The sequence below is a fragment of the Triturus cristatus genome, chromosome 10, assembly GCF_964204655.1.
Source record: "Triturus cristatus chromosome 10, aTriCri1.1, whole genome shotgun sequence".
Lineage (NCBI taxonomy): Eukaryota > Metazoa > Chordata > Amphibia > Caudata > Salamandridae > Triturus > Triturus cristatus.
This window is the reverse complement of record NC_140593.1, coordinates 537,572,660-537,586,896: the sequence shown is the minus strand read 5'-3', so window position 1 is coordinate 537,586,896 and position 14,237 is coordinate 537,572,660. Positions and strand designations below refer to the sequence as shown.

Genomic DNA, 14,237 nt, shown 5'->3' with positions numbered 1-14,237 from the left:
CAACTGTGGTTCTATGCAGATATGTGTGAAGGAGATAACGGTGCTCAAAATTTTAAAGAATATGGCACTGCTTTCAGGTGTGCGGGTGTGTTCAGTATTTGGGGCTGCTGAAGTGAAGGAGATGAGTTGAAGTGTATTCAGGGGAGAGTGGAAATACGGGGGCATATTTATAAGCCCCAATTGCCACAGGGACATCACTTTTAGTGACGTTCCTGTGGTGATATGTGCTTCGCCTTATTTACAAGGCAACGATAGGCCAATTAACGTGGCTTAGTGCTGCCTTGTCAATAAGGTCCCCTTTCACGCTACATTTAGCGTGTAAGGGGAGGGCAATGGGTGTTTCGGTGGGCGTTTCACCGCAACACTCATTGATTTTGATGCTGCCCCATATTTACAAGGGCTGCCTACATATGAGGCAGCGCCAAAATTAAGACCGGGGGGAGAACCTGGTGTTAAACAAGCGTAATGAGGAGAAATGTTTAATTTCTACCGTTTTTGCTGTTCCCATGTGTGCTGCGTTGTGCAGCACACATAGAAACAGCAAAAGGCCTTGGATTGTTTATGTGAAGGAAGGTGTCCCTTCCTGCACATAAACAATTACAAAATTTTAAAACATGACGTTTTGCAACTTCTATGTGTGCTGCATCAAGCAGCCCACGTAGAAGTAACAAAACGCCATTTAGAGATTGTTTATGTGCAGGTAGAGACACCTTCCTGCAAATAAACAATCATCCCCTCAACGTAGACACTCTTGCACTATGGTGCAAGGGTGCCTGCGTTGGCGCTAGGCTGCTAAATATGGCACAGGGGGAAACGCAGGGCTGCACCATATTGTTGTAAATATGGTGCAGTCCTGCATTTCTGAAGTGGCGGAGGCTAACGCCGCGCTCCGCCACTTCTCTAGTAAATATGCCCCACGGTTCCTAAGAAAAGAGATGAGGTGTGAGATATGCAGAGGAAGGATTTCAGAAAGAAGTGAAGAGAAAAAGGGCACAAGTCCCTTACAGAGACTGCAGAATAATATGGTGTGAAGGGAAAGAAGAAGGTATTGCGACACTCTAAAGACCTTTACCCCTTCAACAGACCTCAGTAATGGTTTATTCACAGTCTCATAATTTCAGAATTGAAACACATTCAGTATTTTTTACACCAATAACATTGTTGTAAGTTACCCATTTATCTTACATAGCTAACAACCATTGACAAATTCAACAGTTCTGGCTTGTTTTAGATGTATGTCGGTTGTTGTATTATGTATCTGTATGCAATACAGAAAGCCCAGAGAAGAGGTAAAGTACCAGTCGGGGTCACACTATGGCGGTGCAGATTTTTACTTTACATGTTTAAGCCACGCTCCTAATTACATTGGCCACACCATTTTTGGAGGACCTCCGCCCCTGGTATTTCTCCCACTTGGCGCCCCGGCCACCTGTAATGACCCAATCATGCTCTCCGGCTTTGTGTACAGTTGCCGGGAGACTATGGATCAAATGCGAACCAATGACCTCCAAATATGGCCTTGCTGTAAGGGCTGACCAGGACATCTCCTGCTCTGAGGAGCTTTATTCTTCACATACAGGTAAGGGAGGTCACAGTAATACTGCAGTCACCCGTGTAATTAATCAGGCCATGTTATGTGCTGCCATTCCTGTGCAACGAGCATTCTTGTGCAAATGCCAAGTTGCAGTACACATTTACCAAAGAGGCTGTGAAGCAAATTGTAATCGAATAAGCCCTGTTTGCTGTAAACATTCCAAGAAGGGAATAACCAACATTAGTTTGATTATTTGCCATTTGGTGGCAAGAGTGCGACCCATTGTAAGAAGCGGGAAAAAGGACTAGCACCCAGATTCACAAAGGTTTAGCGTAAGGTTAGCATTACTTTTGTATCGCTAACCCGACGCTAAACCTGTTTGGGGATTTACAAACCAACACTATTATGTATTAGCGTTGGTTTGTATAGAAAAGTAACGCAAAGCAGTGCGTTACTTTTCTAAGATGCTCTTCGGTGACTTTCACATGTGTTCATTGTTAGCATAAACAATACAATTCAAATCCTTCTGCATTATATGCTGGTGCTCCCACCTGGTCATCGAGATCCAGAAACCTCACATCCTGTGTTAATATTATTATCAGTATTATTTTTGAGTTTTATATAGCGCTAGCTAGACTCGAAGTGTGCTTTCTCCGTTTCTGTGCCCCGTTGTTTTTGCCTTCTGTGCCACTGTTTTCCCCCTTTGTTGTGCCCCGATTTTGCCTTCTGTGCCACTGTTTCCCCCCCTTTGTTGTGCCCCGATTTTGCCTTCTGTGCCACTGTTTTCCCCCTTTTTGTGCCCTGATTCTTGCCTTCTGTGTCACTGTTTACCACCCTTTTTGTGCCCCGATTTTGTATTCTGTGCCACTGTTTTCCCCCCTTTTTGTGCCCCGATTTTGCCTTCTGTGCCACTGTTTTCCCCCCTTTGGTGCCCCATTTTGCTTTCTGTACCCTCGTCTCCCTCGCCGCTGTGTACCCAGCGGCCCCGCCCCGCTGACTGCCCACTGCCCATTTGCTGATCCCGCCTCTCGCCTCCCAGGTGCTCCTCCCTCCCACCTCCCTATATATGCCGGACGCTGCGCGGTGAGGAGAGCGACCCCTGACCATCCTGGTAGGTCGCTCCCCCTCCGCACAGCTCCGCCTGTGTGTCCCTGCCCCAACTGCCGCTGCTAAGATCTCGCCCGTAAATGTGCTTTCTCCGTTTCTGTGCCCCGTTGTTTTTGCCTTCTGTGCCACTGTTTTCCCCCCTTTGTTGTGCCCCGATTTTGCCTTCTGTGCCACTTTTTTCCCCCCTTTTTGTGCCCCGATTTTGCCTTCTGTGACACTGTTTTCCTCCCTTTTTGTGCCCCGATTTTGCCTTCTGTGCCACTGTTTTCCCCCCTTTGGTGCCTCATTTTGCTTTCTGTACCCTCGTCTCCCCCGCCGCTGTGTACCCAGCGGCCCCGCCCCCCTGACTGCCCACTGCCCATTCGCTGATCCCGCCTCTCGCCTCCCAGCTGCTCCTCCCTCCCACCTCCCTATATATGCCGGACGCTGTGCGGTGAGGAGAGCGACCCCTGACCCCCCTGGTAGGTCGCTCCCCCTCCGCACAGCTCCGCCTGTGTGCCCCTGCCCCAGCTGCCGCTGCTAAGATCTCGCCCGTAAGTGTGCTTCCTCTGTTTCTGTGCCCCGTGGTTTTTGCCTTCTGTGCCACTGTTTTCCCCCCTTTGGTGCCCTGATTCTTGCCTTCTGTGCCTCTGTTTTCCCCCATTTTTGTGCCCCAATTTTGCCTTCTGTGCCACTGTTATCCCCCCTTTTTGTGCCCTGATTCTTGCCTTCTGTGCCACCGGTTTCCTCCCTTTTTGTGCCCCGATTTTGCCTTCTGTGCCACTGTTTTCCTCCCTTTTTGTGCTCCGATTTTGCCTTCTGTGTCACTGTTTTCCCCCCTTTTTGTGCCCCGATTTTGCCTTCTGTGCCACTGTTTTCCCCCCTTTTTGTGCCCTGATTCTTGCCTTCTGTGCCACTGTTTTCCCCCCTTTTTGTGCCCCGATTTTGCCTTCTGTGCCACTGTTTTCCCCCCTTTTTGTGCTCCGATTTTGCCTTCTGTGCCACTGTTTTCCCCCCTTTGGTACCCCACTTTGCTTTCTGTACCCTCGTCACCCCCACCGCTGTGCACCCTGCGGCCCCACCCCCCTGACTGCCCACTCCCCATTCGCTGATCCCGCCTCCCAGCTGCTCTTCCCTCCCACCTCCCCATATATGCGGGATGCTGCGCGGTGAGGAGAGCAACCCCTGACCCTCCTGGTAGGTCGCTCCCCCTCCGCACAGCTCCGCCTGTGTGCCCCTGCCCCAGCTGCCGCTGCTAAGATCGCGCCCGTAAGTGTGCTTCCTCCGTTTCTGTGACCCTTGGTTTTGCCTTCTGTGCCACTGTTTTCCCCCCTTTGGTGCCCTGATTCTTGCTTTCTGTGCCACTGTTTTCCCCCCTTTTTGTGCCCCGATTTTGCCTTCTGTGCCACTGTTATCCCCCCTTTTTGTGCCCTGATTCTTGCCTTCTGTGCCACTGTTTTCCCCCCTTTTTGTGCCCCGATTTTGCCTTCTGTGCCACTGTTTTCCCCCCTTTTTGTGCTCCGATTGTTCCTTTTGTGCCACTGTTTTCCCCCCTTTTTGTGCCCTGATTCTTGCCTTCTGTGCCACTGTTTCCCCCCCTTTTTGTGCCCCGATTTTGCCTTCTGTGCCACTGTTATCCCCCCTTTTTGTGCCCTGATTCTTGCCTTCTGTGCCACTGTTTTCCCCTCTTTTTGTGCCCCGATTTTGCCTTCTGTGCCACTGTTTTCCCCCCTTTTTGTGCTCCGATTTTGCCTTCTGTGCCACTGTTTTCCCACCTTTCTGTGCCCTGATTCTTGCCTTCTGTGCCACTGTTTTCCCCCCTTTTTGTGCCCCGATTTTGCCTTCTGTGCCACTGTTTCCCCCCCTTTTTGTGCCCTCATTCTTGCCTTCTGTGCCACTGTTTTCCCCCCTTTTTGTGCCCCAATTTTGCCTTCTGTGCCACTGTTATCCCCCCTTTTTGTGCCCCGATTTTGCCTTCGGTGCCACTGTTTTACCCCCTTTTTGTGCCCTGTTTCTTGCCTTCTGTGCCACTGTTTTCCCCCCTTTTTGTGCCCCGATTTTGCCTTCTATGCCACTGTTTTCCCCCCTTTTTGTGCCCTGATTCTTGCCTTCTGTGCCACTGTTTTCCCCCCTTTTTGTGCCCTGATTTTGCCTTCTGTGCCACTGTTTTCCCCCCTTTTTGTGCCCTGATTCTTGCCTTCTGTGCCACTGTTTTCCCCCCTTTTTGTGCCCCAATTTTGCCTTCTGTGCCACTGTTTTCCCCCCTTTTTGTGCCCCGATTTTGCCTTCTGTGCCACTGTTTTCCCCCCTTTGGTGCCCCATTTTGCATTCTGAACCCTCGTCTCCCCCGCCGCTGTGCACCCTGCGGCCCCGCCCCGCTGACTGCCCACTGCCCATTCGCTGATCCCACCTCACAGCTGCTCCTCCCTCCCACCTCCCCATATATGCCGGACGCTGCGCGGTGAGGAGAGCGACCCCTGACCCTCCTGGTAGGTCGCTCCTCCTCCGCACAACTCCGCACAACTCCGCCTGTGTGCCCCTGCCCCAACTGCCGCTGCTAAGATCTTGCCCGTAAGTGTGCTTCCTCCGTTTCTGTGCCCCGTGGTTTTTGCCTTCTGTGCCACTGTTTTCCCCCCTTTGGTGCCCTGATTCTTGCCTTCTGTGCCACTGTTTTCCCCCCTTTTTGTGCCCCGATTTTGCCTTCTGTGCCTCTGTTAGCCCCCCTTTTTGTGCCCTGATTCTTGCCTTCTGTGCCACTGTTTTCCCCCCTTTTTGTGCCCCGATTTTGCCTTCTGTGCCACTGTTTTCCCCCCTTTTTGTGCCGATTCTTGCCTTCTGTGCCACTGTTTTCCCCCCTTTTTGTGCCCCAATTTTGCCTTCTGTGCCACTGTTTTCTCCCCTTTTTGTGCCCTGATTCTTGCCTTCTGTGCACCTGTTTTCCCCCCTTTTTGTGCCCCGATTTTGCCTTCTGTGCGACTGTTTTCCCCCCTTTTGGTGCCCTGATTCTTGCCTTTTGTGCCACTGTTTTCCCCCCTTTTTGTGCCCCGATTTTGCCTTCTGTGCCACTGTTTTCCCCCCTTTTTGTACCCTGATTTTGCCTTCTGTGCCACTGTTTTCCCCCCTTTGGTGCCCCGTTTTGCTTTCTGTACCCTTGTCTCCCCCGCCGCTGTGCACCCTGCGGCCCTGCCCCCCTGACTGCCCACTGCCCATTCGCTGATCCCACCTCCCAGCTGCTCCTCCCTCCCACCTCCCCATAAATGCCGGACGCTGCGCTGCCACAGCGGATGACCATCTGCACCCGTCCGCGCCTGGACTGCGCCCAGCGCCAGGAACCCTGGCCCCGCACACACCACGACGCCCGCCTCCGCTACGACTCCAGCACCCTCCACGCACTCAACGGCGGGCGATCACGCACCTGCTGCCTGGCCATCCCGAAGCGCACCCAAGGACCCTTCTCCTGCCAGAACTGCAGCTTCACCAGCATCCAGCCAGCCAACCCGCCCAACATGGAAACCAACTTCCTCAGATGTATCCTGCTCAACACCCGCTCCGCCCGCAAACATGCCATCAAACTAAGGGACCTATTCGACTCCACCTCCCCAGGCGTCACCTTCCTGACGGAGACCTGGCTGACTCCCTCCTCAGCACCCGACATTGCCATAACCATCCCGGAACGCTACAAGATCACCCGCAAGGACCGCACCAACGGAACAGGAGGAGGAATCGCCATCGTCCACAGGAACACTCTCAAAATCTCGACACACGCCAACAACACCCTCAGCACCGCCGAACACCTGCACTTCCAGATCCACACCGACCCCAACACCACCCTCAGAGGCACCCTCATCTACAGACCACCCGGACCCCGACCGCAGTTCAGCGACTCCATCACCGACCTCGTCAGCACACACGCCCTCGCCTCCACAGACTACATCCTCCTCGGAGACCTGAACTTCCACCTCGAGAACAACAACGACCCCAACTCCTCCACCCTGATCGACAACCTCGGCAACCTCGGACTCAGACAACTCGTCACAGCACCCACACACTCCGCCGGCCACATGCTTGACCCCATCTTCTCAGCGAGCACCCACGTCTTCTTCGACCGCACCACCGAACTCCACTAGACCGACCACCGCTGCATCCACTTCACCTTACGGAAACCCACCACACACCACCACACCCAGCAGATGCCTCGCCGCAGCTGGGGCAAGATCACCGAGGACGAGCTAAATGCCGCCCTCGCCCAGAGCCCACCCACAGACCCAACCGACCCCGACGCCGCAGCCCGCAACCTCAAACAATGGATCAATGACTGCGCCAACACCCTCGCCCTGCTCAAGAAACCCCCCAACACCCATACCAGCAAGAGAGCCAGCTTGTTCACCGAAGACCTCTAGGCCTCCAAGTGAACCTGCCGAAAACTAGAAAAAAACTGGACCCGCAAAAGATCACCGGAAAGCTACACAGCCCACAGGAACGCCACCCGCCGACATCACCAACTCATCAGATCAGCCAAAAGGTCTGCCTTCAGAGACCGCCTCAACAACAACGCACACAACAGCAAAGAGCTCTTCAGCATCGTGAAGGAAATCTCCAACCCCAGCTCCAACACCAACGACATCCCACCATCAGAAGAACTGTGCGACTCGCTGGCCACCTTCTTCCACCGCAAGATCGCAGACATCCACGACAGCTGCGACGCCGTCACCACCCCGACAACAGCTGACACCCCCACTCCCATGACCACCACCTGCTCGCCTGGACCAACACCAACGACGACGACACCATCAAGATCATGAACACCGTCCACTCCGGATCACCGGAAGACCCCTGCCCTCACCACATTTTCAACAAAGCCAGTAGGGCCATCACCCCCACACCTTTGGAAAACCATCAACATCTCCTTCGAGACAGCGACCTTCCCGGAGAGCTGGAAGCACGCAGAGATCAACGCCTTACTAAAGAAACCCAAGGTGGACCCCAAGGACCTCAAGAACTTCCGACCCATCTCCCTGCTCCTGTTCCCGGCGAAGGTCATCGAAAAGGCCGTCAACAAACAACTGACCAGCTTCCTCGAAGAGAACAACATCTTTGACCCATCCCAGTCAAAGTTCCGCAGCAACCACAGCACCGAAACTGCCCCCATCGCCGCCACCGACGACATCAGGATCATGCTCGACAACGGCGAAACCGCAGCCCTGATCCTCCTGGACCTGTCAGCTGCCTTCAACACAGTCTGCCACTGCACACTAAGAGCAAGAATCCAAGAGAAGGCCCTGAAATGGACCACCTCCTTCCTCTCCGGAAGAACCCAGAGCGTCCGCCTGCCCCCTTCTGCTCCAAAGCCACCAAGATCATCTGCGGCGTACCCCAAGGCTCATCCCTCAGCCCAACGTTATTCAACGTCTACATGGCACCACTCACCCACGTCACCCGACTGCACAACCTAAACATCATCTCCTACGCCGACGACACCCAGCTGATCCTCTCGCTCACCAAGGACCCCCACACCGCCAAAACCAACCTCCACGAAGGAATGAAGGCCGTTGCCGACTGGATGAGGAACAGCCGACTGAAGCTGAACTCGGACAAGACGGAGGTCCTCATCCTCGGCTCCACCGCCTTGGCCTGGGACAACTCCTGGTGGCCGACGGCACTAAGAGCACCCCCTACACCCACCAACCACGCATAAAACCTAGGGGTCATCCTCAACTCCACACTCTCCATGACAAAACAGGTCAACGCCGTCTCCCTCTCCTGCTTCACACCCTCCGCATGCTTCGCAGGATCTTCAAGTGGATCCCCACCGAAACTAGAAGGACGGTCACCCAGGCTCTCGTCAGTAGCAGACTGGACTACAGCAAGGCACTCTACGCAGGAGCCCCGGCCAAACTCCTGAAACGACTCCAACGCGTCCAGAACGCTTCCGCTCGCCTGATCCTGGACATCCCCGCCACAGCCACATCACACCCCACCTGAAAGACCTACACTGGCTCCCATCAACAAAAGGATAACCTTCAAGCTCCTCACTCACGCACACAAGGCACTCCACGACACTGGACCAGCGTACCTCAACAGACGACTCAGCCGCTACACCCCCGCCCGCCAGCTCCGCTCCGCAGACCATGCCCTCGCCAACATCCCCCGCATCCAAAGAGTGACCGCCGGTGGCAGATAATTCTACCACCTCACTGCCAAGACATGGAACACCCTCCCCATCCACCTACAGCAGACCGAAGACCTTGTATCCTTCAGGAGACTCCTCAAGACCTGGCTCTTCGAACAGTAGCAGCATATCCCCCCCCCCCCCCCCACCCCCCCCAGCGCCTTGAGACCCTCACGGGTATGTAGTGCGCTTTACAAATGCTATGATTGATTGATTGATTGACACCGGTCAGCAACAAAAAAGACACACAGCTGGCTGGGGTGCTGCACTGTGGACTTTACTCTCATTTAACATAAAAGGGTTCCTTCATACAGAATGAATTCATATGCTACATACACACCACCTCGGCCAATCCAGATAGCCAGTTCACATGTAGGATACTCAATTTAGTAATTTGGGAAAACATTGTTTGGACAAACTCATTCTTCCCCTTGTGTATCTTTTTTACACTTAGGTGTCTTACTGATGACTCTGGACTCAGAAGTGTATCCCGCTTTCCTTGGGGGAGGTGTAAACAACATCCAGTGAGGCGAATTGAACATAAGTGAATCGGTGAGAGGATCTATTCCCTCTGCGTCCCTTAAGAGTTCACCAAACGTCCTGCATGGCTAGAATCCATTGCTTGGAATCTTGCGGCTGGAACTCATCATCTTCGGGCCAAGTCTTGGGCATGGCCCACCCACTGGAAAAAGTAGAGGGGTTGCAACTTTTCCCTATTTCACCAACATTGGTTGTTTGCCCTAACAAATGGTGACCATTGGTGCATCTTCCAGTTAGTGCCACTGAGGAGTCCTGTCCCTTGGCGACCAGGATGCTACCAATTTCTCTTTGTCTGTACTTTCAGACATTTAAAGATTGCCTGGGGACAGAGGGGCATATTTGCAACTAAATGGTGCAGCGCTGCAGGCAATTCAGCAGCACCGCGCTGAATCATTTCCAAAATGCAGGGTAGAGCCGTATTGACAAGAATACGGCGTACCCCTGAGTTTTCCATTGCGCCAGCACTAAAAAAGCTGCTTTGCAGGGATGATTGTGTTTGTGCAGGAAGGGACACCTTCCTGCACAAAAACAATCATTGATGGCATTTTGCTACTTCTATAGCACACATAGAAAGAGCAAAAAACAAAGAGAAATACAAGAAATCTCTGCCGTGAGCGGCTCTCATGTCTCCTTTCCGGAGGCGTTAGTTTTTGGCACTGCCTCAGATTTAAAGATCGTTGTAAATCTGAAGCACTCTCAAAAAGCAATGGGTGCAGCGTGGGCACGCCCACAGCAACACCCATTGCCGCAGAAAACGGCGGCCAGGAGGCCCATATTTACAAGGCGGTGTTAAGCCATGCAAAGTAGCTTAGCACCGTCATGTAAATATGAAGCAGCGCATTGCGCCACTGGACCGTGGCACAATGCCCTTGTTAATATGCCCCCAAGTGTCCATGGGGAATCTGCCCACTGATAACTCAGACCTGGCCTAGGGATTATGCAACTCCTGTGTGCTGAGTGTGTTGCCTGGTCTCGAACAGAGATATGTCCATGCTTTGTCCCTCTTAGAGAAGATATTCCCTTACTTCCCCTCCATGCTTGGGGTGCAGAGATGGAGTCCTGCAGAGCTGTACTGCCGGCAGCAGGCCTGCAGGCTGTCCCTCGCAGGGTTTAAATCAACTGAGCTGAAATTCCAGAGCATTCGCACCTCTTGCACCATTTACTTCCCAGCAACCACAAGCTTCATCACTCATTCAGACCCATTACAGGCATAACAGGTGTCCTCTTCTTTCCGTCCTGAAAAAGGATACAATCAATTTCCTTGCTATCTGGCCATCATTAGTCTTGGCAGCATGCTGGTGGACGTTCTCACAGGAGCACAGCGTCCCCCTGTGAAAACATCCGGCAATGAGAAATACAGGCCATTTAAAGATGGCGGGGTGACAGCAGCACTATTGTAAATTGGCAGCACTCTAGCCTGACCAAATTCGTGGATGTGCCCTTTACGTGGAGGTGGGAGAGCTGTGTTTGCACCGTGTTTACACTAGCAGAGCCTATGCTGGCTCAGTCGGTGTAGACCTTTGACCTTATGACGTATTTGTCACACTGCAGTCACTCATTTTCCCTCGCCGGGAATAGGTATTCTGGTTAGGACCAAGGTCATTGTGTTTTTGTTTTCAATAAACACACATGGTTTGGATCTGAAAAACAAAAAGGCGGGTGCATCAAACAGGATAGTAAGACAGCGCCATTGGTGCCTCCTTCCTGAAGAGGCGCTTCCTTAAGAAGAATTGTGTTGCCTGGTGTCTCTTGAAGAGCTCAACGGCATACATCTCCAATAGGAGAAGCTAAAATACATAATCTAACTTTACTCAATTTTCCCAATTTAATGAAGTTTAAAAAAAAAACATCTCGAAACCAGTGACATTAAAAAACGTTGTCTTGCTGGAGAAATAGCAGTCACTAGCTAATTCTATTTTGCAGAGCTCTCACACACAAAATCTTTCGTGTGTTAAATTTTACTTTTAGCTAAAGTTTTACAAAAGTGACAATCTCTACAACTTCACGAAGATGCCCCTTTTGCTCCTTTGCAGTACTCTGCTGACAGAATTATAATTTGCTCGCGCCCCTAACGTCGGATGCAAGTCACACTGGTCACTCTAGAACAGATTGGATTTTGCCTCCAAATACAGACCATGCATCTGTCCCAGATGTGAGCAGGATGGAACTAATTGGGCTTTTTAAAATACTTCATTCACATCTGTTGAGTATAGGTTTATTTAGAAACTGCCTGGTCCATATAACCATTAAACATTCCTTATAGATACGTTTTAAGCAAAAACGATTGAGGTTAACTTTGAATGTGGAGTGGTTAACCAAGTAGATCCGCGAACTGCAAAATAGCTCTGCCACCACGGACTAAACAATCACTGCTGGGGCCAAATTCTAGGCCACAAAGGTAATTGCAGCAAAGAGCCACTCACTTCAGATCACAATTTTTGGAGGTTTAAAAACGTGAAGAACTTTCACAACACTCCTTTGTGATTAGGGTGCCATATATTTGTGGTTGCAGGGTATTTGTGTTGTTCAGGTCAATTCCTCTCAAAGTATTTTAACTACAGTTCAGAGATGCACCACTGAGCAGAGTGAAATGTGTCTGTGATTGTTATGTGGTAAATAAAATAAATATTACCGGACTGAATTTCATGCGGAATCTTAAATTAAAGTAAAATAGCTCAAAATAACGAGAGGCAGAATCCGTGGTATAAGAGGTTTCTAATGGGCTTTATTCCATTCAAAATGGCCGACTCGAGTCGCGGCCCTCAGGTTCCGTCACCACGAAGGTTCAGGAAGTGAAGTACAATAATTTATTAACAGACATGTATTTTTATAATAAGTACATTACAATGAAACGAATGTAGAAGGCGTAACATTTGATAAGAAAAATGACGTGACAGTGACATAATCGAAACTAGGCGTAATAAGGAATAAAAGAAACATGATTGGTTAGAATTATCAGACATAGGTGGATCTATAAGATAATACTTGGCATAGATGCGCGCGCGGCAGCATGACGTGTAATTGACGTGCAACTAGGGGGTGAAGGGGACTTGACATTTAGCTCTACATGTGGAGACGAGAAGTCTGGGGTCAAGTCATCCTAATCCCAAATCATATCTAACATCCTATGTTTAAAGAACTATGTTATCCACAAGGAAGAGACTCTCGGACAGAATCTATTCTATACTGACTGTGTGCGTGTACAAGCGTCTAAGTGTCTATATGAGATGCGAGGGGCAGAAAACTTTCCATGGCAACAGGGCTATGAATCACTTGCAGGAGGACGGAAAGGCTGAGTCCTTTGCTTGTGAGCTAAAGGAAATGTTTACCTAAATCACTGGACAGGAATGCATCGGCTGAAGAGCAAAATAGATAATTCGAAGGTGAAATACAACTTCTTGGCAGACAGGCGAAAACTAGCCGAGGCAGGCACCGTTAGCTGCACAGGGAGTAGGACAAAGTTCATGGATACAGATGCGAGCTCAAGCTGAAGCTGTCAGAGACAGAGAGCAGGGAAAGGCTTTGAGGACAGAATCGGGCCTACTCGCCTGAACTGTAAAGATGAAGTAACTTAGCCATATAAAGTCGGTGGCCTTTTATACTTAGGAATCGAATATCCAGCCCATTGATGGCGGATCTGACAGAGAACATGTTGACGGTAGACACACATATGTTTGCGTCTTAGAAACTAGAACTGGAGGGAACATACATGTACTTGTAACATGCATATAGAACCGTTGGGGTCCAAGATAGGGGACATAACTGATCAGGAAAATCCACATTTCCACATTCCCTCCTTGTCCCCTTCTTGCCCTTCACGAGACATCAATCTTCATCATTCCATTGATTTGCTCATGGAGCATCATTTCTTCTTCTTTCTTCTTCCGGGATCTTGAGCGAAAACCTTGATGTGGGATACACGATGTGGCACACAGACCACAAATCGCTGGTCCACATTGCAGGCATAGACAACAACTGAAGAGCATAAGAAGGCCAATACCTAGGAAGGATAGAACTCTCCATCCCCAGGCTGATATCACACTCCAAAACCACCCGGACCACGTCCAAGTGCCTGGATTCTCGTGTATCTGGCTTACAATCTTATGAAGGCGTGTTATAGCTTTATATACAGATGGCGAATTTTCTGGTATGAATATGCAGCAGCTGGATCCGATGACCCTGCAAGCTCCGCCCCTATCGGCCAGGATGACGTCAAGGACAAGACGATTCTGGAGAACAACAATTCTCATCACTGATTGTTCCTCTGTCAGATTGCCTAGGGCGGCTATAGTCTCGTTTACTACAGCTTCAAGAGTCTTGGTGAGTCTGCGTATCAGCTTACTATTTGATATAGTACCTATATAGGGAAAGATACCTTTATTGAAATCTACATACTTGTCCCATGATGTCTCAGTATAATCGACAACTGGGAGATCTCTTTGCTCTCTATTGTGTACTAAATGAACATTTCGATAATAATCAGGGGGAGCTAGGAAAACAGGTGGCAAAAGGAATGCTATGTAACAGGTACCATCCCAATCTAGAGGCAGACGCATATATGCAGTCTGACCACATATGAAGTAGGAATGGCGAGAAGCTCTAAATGAAGATTTACCTTGATCACTATATTCTACTGTAGTAACGCATTGGCTATGGCCCATGTGTTTGGAACCAACTTTTCTAACACATAATTCACCCTTAACTGGAAATACTGACATAGTGGGCAGAATTAGTTCAACTTCGGATTTGACATTCAAAATCATAAGATTAGGTGTAAAATTACCTAATTTATACACTTCATTTTCTAGATCAGTTCCTGTTCTACTGAGGTGACCCTCCTTATTAGGGTGACAGACTTTGAATAAAACTAGATTCAGATTTCCCCATATCCAATGTTGTTGATAAACT

General features: G+C 50.3%; 1 protein-coding gene across 1 annotated transcript in view; it reads right to left on the bottom strand.

The window, feature by feature from the left end:
* LOC146789691 (5'-AMP-activated protein kinase subunit gamma-2-like) overlaps window positions 1-14,237 on the bottom strand; it is a 694,843-nt gene that overhangs the window by 511,940 nt on the left and 168,666 nt on the right. The window lies entirely within an intron of this gene.